Genomic DNA, 17471 nt, shown 5'->3' on the forward strand with positions numbered 1-17471 from the left:
ATCACAGGTAATAACTGGATTGCCAGAAATCCTTTCAGGAGAAGTTAGAAGAAGAATTCAAAGAAGAGAGAGGGAATAATATCAAGGATTACAGGGAAAAGGTGGGAGCTATCTCAAAAGATTCAGAGCCAGTGTGGACACAACAGGCTGAATGGCCTCTGTCTACACCATAACAATGTCATAATTCTCTATCCCCTTTCTCCTCTCTATCCCCTTTCTTCCCTACTCCCACTGTTTCATTTCCCCCCTCCTGTCTTCTCCATAACTCCTTGTTGTCCCCCATAGCCCTCTCCCTGTCCCTCTTACTGTTTTTTCCTGTCATCTCCCTAGCTATCTGTCTCTCCCTCACTGTCTATCCCTTTCTCTCCCCACCTGTCTGTCTCTCCCTCTCTCATTCCCTCACTATCCTTCTCTCCTTCTGTCTGTCTCCCCTTCCCTTCTCTCCTACCCCATCTCCTTCTCTGTTGCTCCCCTTTTCCTCTCTCTCCTCCCTTTATCTCTCGCCCACAAACCCCCCTTTTCCTCTTCCCCTCTTTCTCTTCCTTTCTCCGTGTGGTGTTTCTCTCCCCTCAGTGTATTTTTCTCCCTCTCCATCTCTTCCTCCCCCATCTCCTTCTCCCTCACTTACTCCCATTTCCCCTCACTCCCTCTTCCCCTTTCTCTCTGACTCCTTCTCCCCCCTTTCCCTCCCCCTCTGTCTCATCCTGCCTTCTCTCTTACTCTCTCTCACTCCCTTGCCCTCTTCCCCTCCCTCTTCCATCACCCACTTTCCCCTTGCCCCCTCCCTCTCTCTCCCCTCACTCCCTCTCCCCCTCACACCCCCTCTCTCCCTTCCTCCCTCTCTCATCCCCCTTCTCTCTCACTCTTCTTGCCCCTCTCATTCCCTCTCCCCTTCCCTCTCACTCCCTCTCTCCACCCTCTCTCATTCCTTTCCCCCTCCCTCTCTCCCCTCATTCCCTCTGCCCCCTCACTCCCCTCCCTCTCTCCTCCCCTCTCACTCTCCTCCCTCTCTCACTGCCCCTCTCCGTCTCACTCTTCGTCTCACTCTTCCCCCGCCTCTCCCCCTTCTCTCTCAATCCCTCTCTCTCACTCTTCCCTCTCCCTCACTCTCTCCTGTCTCACTCTCCCCTTCTCTCTCAATCCTTCTCTCTCACTCCCCCCCTTTTCTCTCAATCCTTCTCTCTCACTCCCTGTCTCACTCTTCCCCTTCTCTCTCATTCCCTCACCCCTCTCTCACTCCCCCCATTTCCCATCCCTCCCTCTCTCCTGTCTCACTCCCTGTCTCACTCTCCCCCTTCTCTCTCACTCCCTGTCTTACTCTCCCCTTCTCTCTCAATCCCTGTCTCACTCTCCCCTTCTCTCTCAATCCTTCTCTCTCACTTCCTGTCTCACTCTCCCCCTTCTCTCTCACTTCCTGTCTCACTCTCCCCCTTCTCTCTCACTCCCTGTCTCACTCTCCCCTTCTCTCTCACTCCCTGTCTCACTCTCCCCTTCTCTCTCACTCCCTGTCTCACTCTCCCCCTTCTCTCTCTCACTCCCTGTCTCACTCTCCCCTTCTCTCTCAATCCCTGTCTCACTCTCCCCCTTCTCTCTCAATCCCTGTCTCACTCTCCCCCTTCTCTCTCACTCCCTGTCTCACTCTCCCCTTCTCTCTCAATCCCTGTCTCACTCTCCCCCTTCTCTCTCAATCCCTGTCTCACTCTCCCCCTTCTCTCTCAATCCCTGTCTCACTCTCCCCTTCTCTCTCAATCCCTGTCTCACTCTCCCCCTTCTCTCTCACTCTCCCCTTCTCTCTCAATCCCTGTCTCACTCTCCCCTTCTCTCTCATTCCCTCGCCCCTATCTCACTCCCCCCATTTCCCATCCCTCCCTCTCTCCCCCCATTTCCCATCCCTCCCTCTCTCCCTCACGCTGACCTGGCGACGCTGTCACCGCTTTCTGATCATTCAGCAGCAGCGGCGGAGGAGACGCAGGTTTCGGGATCGCTGCTCCGGGTCGGAGACCGTCTCTCCGCCCGGACCCTCCCAAAGCTCGAGCCCCGGAGCCGGGGTTTGGGGAGCGGCAGGTTTCTGCCGGAGCCCTGGGCGACTCGGTAAGTGTCGGTTCGCTGAGTGAGAGAGAGGCCAGGCCAGGGCAGATTGTGCAAGTTTGGGGGGGTGGGGGGAACGGGACATTACATCACCGGGTAAAGAAATAACCAGTACATTTCAATGTTGCAATGTGGAGAGAGTGGTTAGTGAGCAGAGGGCAATGTTGCTAATGAGCAGGGTGAGCGAGGGCTTGAAAGTGGTACCTTCATACCGCATTGTAACTGCATCAAGAGCAGAGGAGGAGCTGCTGTTTCTGCAGCATCCTTCATCAGCGAAGGCCCACAGCTCCCAACTTGTCCAGTTCAATCCCGACCAACACTGCTGCCGCTGTCAGTCTTGTTCCGTGCCCAACATTTGTTTAAAAATTATAAATCTTTACCTTTATTCACTTCTTGTGCCCCCAGAATATTTAAACAATGTCACTGGAATGAAAAAGATTGATTACCTGGTTGATTATTACATTGCCCGTTGTGGGATCTTACTGTTTTCAAACTGACTCCTCCTCATTACCTATAGTGGCTACGGTCCAGGAGTAATTATTGGCTGAAAAACGCTCCTGAGGTCACTAAAAGCATTATAAATAGTACAGAACTGGTATTTTGTCAAAGCTTTGATCTTGCAATTCTTCAAGAGAATTAAGAGGGAAAACAATATTTCACCTGCACGTGAGGAGAGCACGTTTGGTAGAAAGGGAATTCTAATTGATATAGGCATTGCCATGGTGAATGTGCCAGTTGATGATGATTGTCAACTAACTGTCAAGCTGCAGTAGGTTTGATATGTCTTGTGAATTCTCCTGATGAGTCCAGGATTTCTCCAAGGATGCAAAAGGCATTACATAAATGAAAGTTCTTCCGTTCTTTCAGCTAAAACAGTTAGCTGAACTGTTTTATTGTAGCCATGATGTGGAGGTGTCGGTGTTGGACTGGGGTAGACAAAGTTAAAAATCACCCAACACCTGGTTATAGTCCAACAGATTTATTTGGAAGAACAAGTTTTCAGAGCGCTGCTCCTTCATCAGGTGGTTGTGGAGTATAACCTGTTGGACTATAACCTGGTGTTGTCTGATTTTTAACTCTGTCTTATTGTACACTTTGAAATATCTGGAAAAGTATAGTTAGCATCAGCTGGTGTAAGGCTTTCTAGTTATTATGGTGCTGGTTCAGCAGTGTAACTAATGTTTCCTCTGATCTGTGCGGGTATGGACATTTGGTTCATGGGTCGATGCCGCATGGCAATTTGTGTCGGCACACTATTTGCAGCATTGACTTCCACACACAGACCCCAGAGGTCTGAGCTGAAGAAAAACAAATTGGCAGGAACACCAACTGTAACCATGGCAATTAATGTAATTATATTTAATATATTTATTAGGAATACTCAGCAAGTCAGGGAATATCTGTGGAAAGAGAAAAAGACCAAAAGATCTGGGCTATTGTCAATGTTTCAGTTCAGTAACCCTTTATTTGAACTGGTCAAGGTTTGAGATGTAACAGGTTTAAAAGTTTTGAGAATGGAAAAAGTAGAAGGGGACTTTTGATCTGAGGATAAATTAGACTAATATCACCAGCTTTCTATCTTACCTCAAATTTTGATTTTGTTTAGCACCTGTTACATCCTAACTTTTCCAATTCTGGTGAAAAGTTCTCACTGACATATTAAATCTATTTCTGCTTTACAGATGCTGCCTGACCTGCTGAGCTCAGCAGTAAAAGATCCGTGGGTACTATTTGACAGAAAACACATGAATTTCTATGTTGTTGTAAGCAATATTTATCCTCAAACAAGATTCCAAAAAGTAGGTGATCTGCTCATTAATTTCATTGTTATTTGTAGGATTTTTCTCTGGATGAATTGGCTGTTGTGTTTCCCAAATTATTCTTCAAATATATTTGATAGGTTGTGAAGTAGGGACATTCTGAGAATATAAAAGTTGTAATAACAATACCAGATTTTTGTACAGCTTCAATTAAGTTACAATTAAGTTAAGTCTTCAAAAGATTCAGTGGTTCCTTGTTGGGTTTAATGGTTGCATGTAAGTTGCTGAGTTCTCTAGCTGTTGCCTTATTGCACCAGTTTTAAACAGGATGCCTAGAGCAGAAACAGGACTTACTGAAGAAGGCTCACTTGATTTGAAACATTAACTCTGTTTTTCTCTTCATAGATACTGCCGGACCTGCTGAGTTTCTCCAGCAATTTCTGGTTATATTTTTGGATTCTCAGCGTCTGCAGTTCTTTGCGTTATTTTAGCACCTAAACTATTGTCTCTGTTCTGACAGAATATGATATTGATTTTTCCCCTAGTGTACTGTTCTAGTCTTAGCTCTTCAAGATTCAATCGGAGGTCAGAGTCTTCTTTAGATTACATTCTCTTATTGATGTTGCCTATGTGGACAAGTATAGCATCTACATTGTCAAAACCAGTCTTCTGAGCCCCCAGTGCATTGTCTGCTTAAGGCTCAACTGTGCCACAACTGAAAGCCAAAATTACATAGAAGGATGTAGACAGGCCATTCAGCACTAACTGGTCTGTATTCCACCAAAAATCTGCTCCTACTGTACAAGCAGCAAATATTAACACTGGAGGGGATGAGTTATAAGGAGAGGCTAGATAGGCTGGGATATTTTTTTCTGGAGCATAGGAGACTGAGGGGTGACCTTACAGAGGTTTATAAAATCATGAGGAGCATAGATAAGTTGAGTAATAGAGCTGGGTACAATGACAACATCCTAAGAGACACTTGAACAGGTACGTGAAAAAGAAAGGATGAGAGGGATATGGGCTGAATTTAAGGTAAATGAAACTAAGTTTAGGAAACTTGGTTGGCATGGACACATTGAGCTGAAGGGTGTATTTATATGCCCTATGACTCTCTGACTCTATTAGGCAAGTATGCCACTACAAGGACAAAGTGTAACAAAAGTATAATTTCAGTTATACTAATCTAGAGCTAGAGGGTAATTTGTTTTGTCTAAATGAAGAGAAATTGTTTGATTTGCAAGCTTGTGCATTTTTTACACGGGGACATGTGGATGCTAAGTTGTTGCTGAAACAAATATAATGAAGGTCAGAAGAATTCTTCAAGTAAAGAGGGGAAAGAGGGAAATTTTTAAAAATACAATCACTTGTAAGACAAGTGTTGCTGGCTTTAACGCAGGACATAGAACAGTACAGCACAGTACAGGCCCTTTGGCCCTTGATGTTGTACCGACCTTTTATCCTACTCTAAGATCAAACTAACCTCCATACCCTACATTTTACTATCATCCATGTACCTATCCAAGTGTTGCTGAAATGGCTGTAATGCATTTGACTCTACTACCACTGCAGGCAATGCATTCCATGCTCCCACCACTGTCTGTGTATAGAACTGACCTCTGACATCTCCCCTAAATCTTCTTCCAATTGCCTTAAAATTATGCCTCTTCATGATAGCTATTTCCGCCCTGGGAAAAAGTCTCTGGCTTTCCACTCTATCTATGCTTCTCAGCATCTTGTATACCTCTATAAAAATCACCTCTTATCCTTCTTCACTTCAATGAGAAAAGCCCTAGCTCCCTCAACCTTTCTTCATAAGACATGCCCTCCAGTCCAGGCAGTGTCCTGGTAAATCCCCTCTGCACCCTCTCTAAAGCTTCCACATCCTTCCTATAATGAGGCAACCAGAACCTGAACACAATATTCCAAGTGTGGTCTAACCAGGGCTTTGTAGAGCTGCAACACAATCTCATGGCTTTTAAACTCAATCCCCCTGCTAATGAAAGCCATCATACCTTACGCCTTCTTAACAACCCTATCAACTTGGGTGGCAGCTTTGAGGGATCTATGGATATGCCTCCCTCTGTTCCTCCATACTACCAAGAATCCTGCCTTTAACCCTGTGATCTGCATTCAAATTTGACCTTCCAAAATGAGTCACTTACACTTATCCAGGTTGAACACCATCTGCCATTTCTCAGCCCAGCTCTGAATTCTGTCAATGTCCCTTTGCAACCGACAACAGCCCTCCACATTGTCCACAACTCCACTAACCTTCATGTCATTTGCAAACTTACTAACCCACCCTACCACTTCCTCATCCAAGTCATTTATAAAAATTACAGAGAGCAAAGGTCCAAGAACAGATCCCTGCGTAACAGCACTGCTCACCAAGCTGTAGGCTGAATACTTTCCATCTACATCCACCCTCTGTCTTCTAGGGACCAGAGGAAAGTGGGTACTGCAGATTAGAGTCAAGATTAGAGTGGTGCTGGAAAAGCACAGCAGGTCAGACAGCATCCGAGGAGCAGGGAAATCGACGTTTCGGGCAAAAGATTTCCTGTATCCCATGCCTCCTTACTTTCTGAATGAGCCTACCATGGGGAACCTTATCAAATGCTTCGCTAAAATCTATGGACACCACATCCACTGCTGTACCTTCATCAATTTGTTTTGTCACATCCTCAAAGAATTCAATAAGGCTTTTTATTGCACATCCCTAGTTGGACTTGAGAAGGTGGGGGGTGAGCTGCCTTCTTGAACTGCTGCAGCCCATGTGATGTATGTAGACCCACAATGCCCTTAGGTAGGAATTTCCAGGATTTTGACCCAGTGACACTGAAGGAATGGTAATATATCTCCAATTCAGAATGGTGAGTGGTTTGGAGGGAAACTTGTAGATGGTGGATTCTCCTATGTATCTGCTGCCCTTGTCATGGATGGAAGTGTTCATGGGTTTGGAATGGGTTGTCTAAGCACCTTTGGTGAATTCTGCGGTATATCTTGCGGATAGTATGCTACTGAATGTTGATGATGGAGGGAGTGGATATTGTGGATGTGGTGCCAATCAAGCTTTGTCCTGGATGGTGACAAGCTTCTTGAGTGTTATTGAAGCTGCACCCGTATGAGCGCATGTGAGAATCAAATGACGTGAAAGGAAACCAAAAGTCTTCTATAGACATAAATAGTAAGTAGACAGTATGAGGTTGGTTGGATTCTGTTAAGAACAAAGTGAATGATACATGCTGGAGGCTCAGGATAAGTCTAAAATGCTTACTGGAAATGCAGTATCAGTGTTTTGCTTTTCCATGGATAACCATCTTGCTGCAATGGAGAGGTTTGAGTGTTCTCAAGATCGATGCCCTCAGAAGCTCGAAGCTGGTTTAAATTATACCTAACATGAAGGATGTTAGTTGTGGTTGTTGATGGGAGATAAATGCTGGCCTTGCCAGTAATGCCCACATCCTGTGAATGAATAATTAAAGTAAATTACCTGTAAAGCACTTTGGAATATCTTGGGGTTGTGAAAACAATAAATTGTACAGTTTTTTGTAGCATTTCCTATGCAAAGGAAACATACTGGAGAGTTTAGGTGATGAAGAAAGCAGGTTCACAGAGAAAGGAGCAGGAAGAAATGGGACTAGGATTAGGACAAATTAGAACAAGCCAAAGGTTTGAGTTCTTTAACACATTTGTGAAAACAATAAAGGAGTTGGCGAGGCAAGGGAAGGGTGATTTTGTAGAAGATTTCCAAATTTGGAATGATTGGAGGAATTGTCACCAATGTGGATAAAGTAACAGGGAGTAAGTAGTCATTTAAAAGAATAGCAGCAGTATTCAGTGAAACTCTGCTGTAGATCCTTCAGACAAATTAGAGATGGTCTTGAAGGGTTTTGAAAAAGAACCCTGAAGTCAACTTCCTGTCGCCAGTCTGCCTCCATTCATTAATGTGTGGGATCTGATGTGACCTGTAAACATTTACCCTGGAAAAGCGCAGAAGCTCAGGCAGCATCCAAGGAACAGGAGAATCGACGTTTCGGGCATAAGCCCTTCTTCCTGAAGAAGGGCTTATGCCTGAAACGTCGATTCTCCTGTTCCTTGGATGCTGCCTGACCTGCTGCGCTTTTCCAGCAACACATTTTCAGCTCTGATCTCCAGCATCTGCAGTCCTCACTTTCTCCTGTAAACATTTACCCCTCCACCATCAGACTGGAAGAGCTTGGCTAAGACTTTACTGCTATCACGTTCCAAACTTGCCAGGTAAGGACAGCAGTTTTCTTCCCTTAAGGACATTAGTGAACTAGATAGGTTTTTTTTCCAACCATCAACGGTACTTTCATGATCATCAGTAGACTTTTAATTCCAGATTTTTATTGAATTTAAATTCGACTGTCTGCTGTGGTGGGATATGGTCCTTCTGATGTATAGTAACAGAATGGGAAACGCCGCAGTCAATTTGTGCATAGCAAGTTCCCACAAATAGCAATGTGGAATACTAGATTATCTGTTATGGTGATATTGATTGACGGGTAGCTGTTAGCTTGGACACCACTCCCAAGCTTTCCCATGAAATGGTAGCAGAGATATTTTACATCCACTTGACAAGGCAAACTAACCTCAGTTTAATGTCTAATCAAAAGAAGAAAACACCTCCAGCAGTGTACGCTCCTTCAGTACCACTCAGGGCTGAGATTTTAGACCCAGGTCTTTATTGATATTCTAACTCTGAACGCAGAGAACGACTGAGACAGAGATAATACATATACATGTTAGTTGTGGCATTTGATGGATATAACATTTTAACAACAATGGGTATGATGGTTGGTATGAGGTTTAGAGTGCATGGGGGTCAAAGAACAGAAACTGCATTTTAAAAATTCCAAAATAAATATTAATCTGTTGAACAAGCCAACATGAAAAACATAGAACTGAGAAGGAGGCTATTTGACCCATCATGTCGAAAAAGTCTTGTCTAATTAGATGCACCCTTGCTCTTTTGCTTATAGCCTGACTTGTTTTTGGTATTTAAGTCCTGCTACAGTTTAAAAGTTGTCATATTTTATGGCACTAACCAATCCTAGCTTATGCACTTTGATAACTGAGTTATTGTGAGTAATTCCTGCACCTCACTATTACTCAGAGGGTCCCAGAATTGAATACTTTTCTTGGTTGGACGTGCTGCTGTGTTTCAATTGGATTTGCAAATTGAGAAACCAGTTCCCCATCACTCAGGCAGTGCAAGTTGCCTTGTGCGATTGGCTGCATTCATCAGTCCTAAACTGTGCCTTGAAAGTAAGGAATAGACATTTACAGCAAAATAAGGAAGCTGTGCAGCCTGTGTCTCATGTGTGCTTTGCTTATACCACCTTCTATTGGTGCCATACAATCTCATTTCCACTTTCCTTTGTTAAAACAAATTCTAGTTTCTTGGTAATTTCACATAACTTACAATATTCCTCTTCATTAAACAATGCTCCCATTTCCTTTTAGAACAATTGATGGGTTCTAATTCAAACAATTTAGGATGCAGGATATTCCCCATTCAGTTCATTCACTGTGCAAAGAAATTCATTAATTCTTCTTATCACTTCCTGAAATAAGTTGTCTTCTACCTCACTAACTAAAAGAAACAGTCTGTCACTATTTAACTTACCATATCCCTTTATAGTGAAAATATCTACCAGGTCACCCTTAAGACCATGGTATTGAGACTGGCTCTAATGCAACGAGGGGTACGTCGGCTTCCAAGAGATCAATTGTGTTAGGAGATTCTGTAGTCAGAGGTAAAGACAAACATTTCTGTGGCCAGCAGTGAAAAAGCAGAATGGTGTGTTGCTTCCCGGGTGCCAGGATCAAGGATGTCTCAGAGAGGGTGCAGAATGTTCTCACGGGGAGGGGAAGTAGTGAGGAAAGAGATCAATCTGAGACTGGTACAGTTGAGAACAGAAGCGAGTCAAACAGTCAGGGCAGGCAGGGACAAGGTAGGACTAATAAATTAAACCGCATTTATTTCAATGCAAGGGGCCTAACAGGGAAGGCAGATGAACCCAGGGCATGGTTAGGAATATGGGACTGAGATATCATAGCAATTAAAGAAACATGGCTCAGGGATGGGCAGGACTGGCAGCTTAATGTTCCAGGATACAAATGCTACATGAAGGATAGAAAGGGAGGTAAGACAGGAGGGGGAGTTGCGTTCTTGATAAGGGAGAGCATTACAGCTGTGCTGAGGGAGGATATTCCCGGAAGTACATCCAGGGAAGTTATTTGGTTGGAACTGAGAAATAAGAAAGGGAAGATCACCTTATTGGGATTGTATTATAGTCCCCCCCAATAGTTAGAGGCAAATTGAGAAACAAACTTGTAAGGAGAGCTCAGCTATCTGTAAGAATAATAGGTTAGTTATGGTCGGGGATTTTAACTTTCCAAACATAGACTGGGACTGCCATAGTCTTAAAGGTTTAAGTGCATACAAGACAATTTTCTGATTCAGTATGTGGATTTACCTATGAGAGAAGGTGCAAAACTTCACCTACTCTTGGGAAATAAGGCAGGGCAGGTGACTGAGGTGTCAGTGAGGGAGCTGATCCGACATTCCACACATCCACTTGATTCCTTGACCAATGAAGAATCTACCTGAGCCTTCAATATACTCAAGAACTCTGTCCCACATATCTCTATGGTGTGGCAACCTTCTCAATTGGTGTTTACCAATTTCCAAATGTTCAATAATTTTGTCGTAACATTCCCCTCATCTCTCACTACTATTCCAGTGAATTGATGCTATGTCTTGTTCTCTTATAGTCCAGCTGCAGCCTGACTGAGGTCATGTGAAAGTTTAACATTTACCTGTTTTGAATTTTTCTCATTCAGTTGATGTGGAAAATGCAAGCAGAGCTAAGTTCAGAACTTCAAAAGAACATTGATAAGTTGGTCAAATGGGTGGGTAGATAGCAGGTGACATTCAATGAAAAGAAGTGTGAGGTGATGCATTTTGTTAGGAAGAACGTTGACTGACAGTAGAAGATAAGGTGTAGATTTTTAATGTGGGCACAGGAGTGGAGGGCTGTAGATGTGCACGTATCATTGAATATGGCATGACAGGGACAACATACAATAACAATAATTTTGTCGTAACATGCCCAAAACTGTAAACAGTAGTTCAGCTGCAGGTCTTGTGGAAGTTTAACATTTATTGTATTGATCAGATCTTAGAGTACTAGGTGATGTATAAGATGCTTGTCAGATCTCAGCTGGAGTATTATATACAGTTCTGGGTGCTATATTATAGGAAAGACATGAATGAATCAAGAGAGTGCAGAAGAGGTTTTACAAGAGTGGTTCCAGGGATGGGAAACTTGAGTTATAATGCTAGATTGGAGGAGCTGGGATTGCTCTCCATGGAGAGGAGAGGCCTAGAGGAGATCCGACATGATTCTGAAAAATTCTGAGGCGTTGAACAGAGTAACTGTTCCCACTTGTAAAAAGTGTTAAGAGTGAGAGGGCATAGAATTAAAATGATTTGCAGAAGAAGCAGCTGTGAGAGAAACTTTCACAAATGTAGCTTGGATGTGGAATGCACTGCTTGGAAGTGTGGTAGAGGCAGGCTCAAAGTATTCAAGAGGACATTGGAGTAGAATCAATGTGCAAGGATATGGGGAAAAGACAGGAGGAAGTCACTTAGACATAATGCTCATTTGGAGAGCAGGTACAGACACAGTGGTCTGAATGGCCTCCTTCTGTGCTTAACACTTTGGTGATTCTGTGATTACTGTCTTTGAGAAGACACCAATGAACCATTTGTTGAATCATCAGAGCACACATGGTAGAGGTGCACCCAGAGTGCTCTTAAGAAGGGAGTTTAGATTTGTGAGGATGAGATCGTTAGTTTTTGCCTTGGGCTAGTTCTTTCACTACTTGTAGTAAACCATTTTGTGAAGATTCCATTTATATATTTACATTATAAATGAACATTATCCATCAACAGTGGAACCTCTAACAACCCATGCATCTATTAAACAGAACCCTCTGTACCAGAATAGGAAGGGTTTGGAGGGATTTGAGCCAGGTGCTGGCAGGGACTAGATTGGGTTGGGATATCTGGTCGGCATGGCTGGGTTGGACCAAAAGGTCTGTTTCCGTGCTGTACATCTCTGTGACTCTGTTACTCTATTTCAAACATTAACAGTTACTTTTCACTATTGCTAAACTCTGCTTAATATCTGTTTGCCCATCCTGCTGCCTACACTTGAACAGTTCACAATCTTTTTATAAGTTACCATGTCTCCAGTTGATGCCAAACACAAATTTAAATGCCTTCCCTCAATTGTAAGTTTGGATAATTTAAGCGTAAATTAAGCAAGGTGGGCTTCTACCGAAATGTTTGCAGGGATAAGGATAAAAGGAAGTTCCTCAGATGGAAGGTGAGATGTGCCACATGGTCTCTGTAGGAATCCACTTAACTTACACTTAAATTATCCAATCATCTCTTTATTCACACCAAGAGAAATTAGAAGATTCTCTTTGGTATAGTGCTTTTCATGATTTTACGATCATCTACAGCGAATTAAATACTGATGAAGTGCAGTCGTTGCCATGATGCAGGAAGCATGCAGCCAATTTGTGCACAGCAAGTTCCCACGAACAGCAATGAAGCAATGATTTGTAAGAGGGATGTTGATTCTGTGATAAATATTGTTTAAGACATGGCCACGTTTCCTGTAATTGATTCATTCTCAGGATAGAGCTCTCACTGTTGATTGATCATTAGTGCTATATGCAGTCGAATGGCTGGTTAGATTATTGCTAGAGACCATTTTTATTATTAATATTAGTTCAGGAGTCTGAATTTCTAGGTCAGTAAAGTAAACACCACAGTACTATAACCACAGATCATTTCCTTCCTCATAAATCTCTTATGTGATACTTTTATTGAATTATGTCTGCAGGTATAGATACATATCCACTGTCTTTCCTTAATCAATCATGCTTTATTTATTCAGGAGGAATCTATTAGGCTTCTTGTTTGGAGACTAGCTTTCAGACTTCCCTGTAGACCAACTATGAACAGCTCATGTTTCTTCACAAGAGTACATACAGTCTCATATTACTCTGGCAGCTTGCCGAGTGCTGAAAGAGTAATCTACTGGTCCACAATTTTTTTGCTTATCACTGGTGTGCATGAATCATTAAAAGTTGACATCTAAATTCAGCAGGTAATAGGGAAGGTAAATGGAATTTTGGCCTTAATTTCAAAGGGAATGGAGTATAAACATAGGAAGGTCTTGCAAAAACTATACAAGATGCTAACCAGACCACAACTGGACTACTGTGAATAGTTTTGATTCCCTTATCAGATGAAAGCTTCAGTTGCAATCAAGAACAAAAATTGCTGGAAAAAATCAGCAGGTCTTGCAGCATCTGTGCAGGGAAAACAGAGTTAATGTTGTGAGTTCAGTGACCCTTCCTCAGTAGCTTCAGTTATACAGGGTATTTGTGAGACCAATGTGGATGAATTAATTGTGCAAATTGATGAAAACAGGTAAGTTATAGTCGAGATTACAGAGGCATGGCTGCAGTTTGACCACGAATGGGAATTGAATATCCAAGGGTATTCTGTACTTAGGAAGGACAGATAAAAAGGAAAAGGTGTTACACTTGCATTACTGGTTGAAGAGGAAATGAATGCGGTAGTGAGGAAGAATATTATCTCTGACAATATGCAACCTGAATGGTTATAGCTAAGAAACACCAAGGGACACAAATATTAGGGTGGGTTGTATGTAGACTGCCAAGGGGTGGTATGGTGGCTCAGTGGTTAGCGCTGCTGCCTCACAGCACCAGGGACCCAGGTTCAATCCCTGCCTCAGGCGACTGTCTGTGTGGAGTTTGCACATTCTCCCCGTGTCTGCATGATTTCTTCTGGGTTTTCCAGTTTCCTCCCACAGTCCAAAGATGTGCAGGTCAGGTGAATTGGCCATGCTAAATTGCCCATAGTGTTAGGTGCATTAGTCAGGGGTAAATATAGGGTAGAGGAATGGGTCTGGGTGGGTTACTTCTCAGAGGTTGATGTGGATTTGTTGGGCCAAATGGCCTATTTCGATACTGTAGGGAATCTAATCAAAACTATAGAGGTAATATTAGAAATGGCAGTAAAAAGGAAATTAGAGACGCATGCAATCAAGAAACATCTGTAATTTTGGAAAATGTTAATCTGCATGTAGTTTGCGCAAATCAAATTTATAAGAATACTGTAGAGGAGGAATTCCTGGAGTGTATACAGGATGGTTTTCTGGACTAATACATTGAGGAACCAAGTAGAGATTCGACCATCCTAAACTGGCTATTGTGTAATGAGAATGGAACACTTGGTAATCTAGTTATGAGAGGCCCGTTAGGGGTGAGTGACCATGATGTGATCGAATTTTTGATCAAGATGAAGAGTGATGTAGTTGATTCTGTAACTAGGGCCCTGAATCTAAATAGATTAAACTACAGTGGTAGTGGTAAACTACAACAAGTTGGTTATGATAGATTCAGGAAAGTTACTTAAAGGGATGATGTTGGAAAGACAATGGTAAATGTTCAAATAGCACACTGGTAAACTGCAATGAATACTCATTCCTGTATGGCCCAAAAGTAAAATGGGAAAGGTGGCCAAAGCATGACTTATGAAGGAAATTAGAGATGGTGTTAGATTCAGGGAATTGGTATAGAAATTGGCTAGAAAAAATAGTAGACTTGAGAAGTGGGAACAGTTTAGAATTCAGAAATACTGTAAAGGATAAAGGGATTGATTAAGAACTGGATAATGGAGTAGAAGAGTAAGCTTGCAGGGAACATAAGGCTGACTGGATAAGTTTCTATAGATATGTGAAGAGAAAAATGTGGGACAAATGTAGGTCCCTTACAGTTAGAAACAGGGGAGTTTATAATGATGAACAAAGAAATGGCTAATATTAAATACATTCTCCAGTTTTATGTTCACAAAAGTAGACACAACTAATATTGTACAAATGTTGAGAAACAAAGTTTAGTGAGAAGGAAGAACTGAAGAAAATCAGCATTAATAGGGAAATGATGATGGGAAAATTGATGGGATTGAAGGCTGGCAAATCGCCAGTGTCGGATCATCTATATCCCAGAGTACTTAATGAAGTAAGCCTAGAAATAGTGAGAGGTCATCTTCCAAGTTTCTACAGACTCTGAAACAGTTCCTACAGATTGCAGGAGCTAATGTAACCCCTCTAGTTAACAAATTAGGTAGAGAAAAACTAGGAATTGTAAAGCCATGAGTCTGACATTGGTAATGGGGAAGATGCTGGAGTTCATTATCAAGGTTTTTATAGCAGAACAATTGGAAAACAGTGACAGAATTGGACAGAGTCAGCACAGATTTATGAAAGGGAAGTATGCTTGAGAAATCTATTGGAATTCTTTGAGGATGTAATTGTAGAGTTGATGAAAGGGAACAACTTTCAGAAGGCTTTTGACAGATTCCCAAAGAAGAGATTAATTTGTAAAATTTTAGTAGTGGGATTTGGGGTTGTGTTTTGAGATGTGGAGAAAACTGGTTGGCATACAAGAAGTAAAGAGTAGCAATAAATGAATCTTTTTCTGAATGGTGGCAGTCACTAGTGGAGCAATAATGGGATTCACAATACATATTAATGATTTGGGTGACGGAACTAAATGTACTCCCTCCAGATTTAGAGATGACATAAAGCTGGTTTGGGGCAGTGGGGATGAGCTTTAAGGGGGATGCAGAGATACTTCAGTGTGATTTAGAGTGAATGTGTGAGCGAATACATGTCGGGTGCAGTATAATATGGATAAATGTGAAGTAGCTTCGATAGCTAACATAGGAAGGCAAATTATTATCTAAATGGCTGTAAATTGAGAGAGAGGTATGTGCAATGAAATGTTGAAGTCTTTGTACACCTCTCACTGAAGGTAAGCACACAAGTGCAGCAAGCAGTGAAGAGGGTAAATGGCATGTTGGCCTTCATAGTGAGAGGATTCAGGTACAGGAGCAGGGATGTCTTGCTGCAACTGTACAGTGCATTGGTGAGACCACATCTGAAATATGGTGTATAGTTTTGGTCTCCTTATTTGAGAAAGGAAGTTCTTGCTATAGAGGGAGTGCAGAGAAAGTTTACCAGACTGATTCCTGGCATGGCAGGGCTGATGTAGCAGGATATCTTATAGAAACATGTAAAATTCTAACAGGACTGGACAGGGTGGATGCAGGAAGGATGTTCCTGAATGTGGGGGAAGTCTAGAACCAGGGGTCACAGTCTATGGATTTAGGGTTAACCATTTAGAGCAGAGATAGGAAATTTCTTCACTCAGAGAATGGCGACCTTGTGGCATTCACTACCACAGAATTAAAAACCACACAATACCAGGTTATAGTCCAACAGGTTTAATTGGAAACACTATCACCCAGAGTTCCATTGCCTGATATGTTGGGACATCCTGGTGTGTTGGCTTTGTGTATCTTCGGAAGGCAGTAGAAGTGGTGGGCGGCATGGTGGCACGGTGGCACAGTGGTTAGCACTGCTGCCTCACAGCGCCAGAGACCCGGGTTCAATTCCCGCTTCAGGCAACTGACTGTGTGGAGTTTGCACATTCTCCCCGTGTCTGTGTAGGTTTCCTCCGGGTGCTCTGGTTTCCTCCCACAGTCCAAAAATGTGCAGGTTAGGTGAATTGGCAATGCTGAATTGCCCGTAGTGTTAGGTGAAGGGGTAAATGTAGGGGAATGGGTCTGGGTGGGTTGCGCTTCGACAGGTCGGTGTGGACTTGTTGGGCCGAAGGGCCTGTTTCCACACTGTAAGTAATCTAATCTAAAAAAAAATGTCACCTACGAAGGTGACCTAAGAGGACAGTCAGTTGCTCCTCTACAGATCCCTGTGACAACTATGATGACTGGGCTTGACATGTATACTCAAACCGTCAGGAAATATATAAATGCCAGATTCATCAGCTGTACCCACAAGGTAGAGCAAAACATCACTCAATCACAACGCAATGCCATCAATGCTCTCAAAACCAATCACAACCTTGTCATCAAACAGATTACTGCACGGAAGTGTACCCACAACTGACCAACCAGGAACACTGCAGGCAGCTACTGGCTGATCCGACTAAAGAACACACCCGTGAACTAAACACATTGATCAGGACTTTGGATCCAGTCCTTCAGAGTTCCCTACGCGCTCTCAGCCCACATATTGCCCGCATAGGTGATTTCTACTGCCTTCCGAAGATACACAAAGCCAACACACCAGCACATCCCATCATATCAGGCAATGAGAGTGTTTCCAAATAAATCTGTTGGACTATAACCTGGTGTTGTGTGGTTTTAAACTTTGTACACCCCATCAAACACCAGCATCTCCAAATCATGACTACCAAAGAAAGCAGTTGAATCAAAAACAATGCATGATTTCAAGGGGTTGGTTGCAGCACTGGGGGCTAAAAGGACTGATGTAGGAGGAGCAGGATGAGAACAGGCAATTAAGTTGGATGATCAACCATGAGCATACTGAATGGTGTAGCAGGATGAAAGGACTGCATGGCCTACCCCGCTCCTGTTTTCTATTTACTATGTTTATCTGTGAC

At 42.8% G+C, this 17471-nt stretch overlaps 1 protein-coding gene and 1 long non-coding RNA gene across 7 annotated transcripts in view; one reads left to right on the forward strand and one right to left on the reverse strand.

Moving 5' to 3' along the window:
• Positions 1-2050, reverse strand: part of LOC148147606 (uncharacterized) — a 138109-nt gene extending 136059 nt beyond the window's left edge. The window contains exon 1 of the long non-coding RNA XR_015759515.1: positions 1916-2050. This is a non-coding gene — a long non-coding RNA (uncharacterized LOC148147606). The remainder of the gene's footprint in view (positions 1-1915) is intronic.
• Positions 1540-17471, forward strand: part of LOC122560305 (syntaphilin-like) — an 85220-nt gene continuing 69288 nt past the window's right edge. For 3 of the 6 annotated variants that reach the window (XM_043710882.2, XM_043710883.2, XM_087994712.1), the window contains exons 1-2: positions 1541-2091; positions 3771-3887. The gene's annotated coding sequence lies outside the window, so the exon portion shown is untranslated. Of the gene's footprint in view, positions 2092-3770; positions 3888-17471 lie in introns of all 6 variants that reach the window. The other 3 variants (XM_043710884.2, XM_043710885.2, XM_087994711.1) reach the window with 2 other exon arrangements.

This window comes from Chiloscyllium plagiosum, unplaced genomic scaffold (genome assembly GCF_037043375.1).
Source record: "Chiloscyllium plagiosum isolate Xiang-an unplaced genomic scaffold, Cpla_swu_hap1 HiC_scaffold_15, whole genome shotgun sequence".
NCBI classification, from domain to species: domain Eukaryota; kingdom Metazoa; phylum Chordata; class Chondrichthyes; order Orectolobiformes; family Hemiscylliidae; genus Chiloscyllium; species Chiloscyllium plagiosum.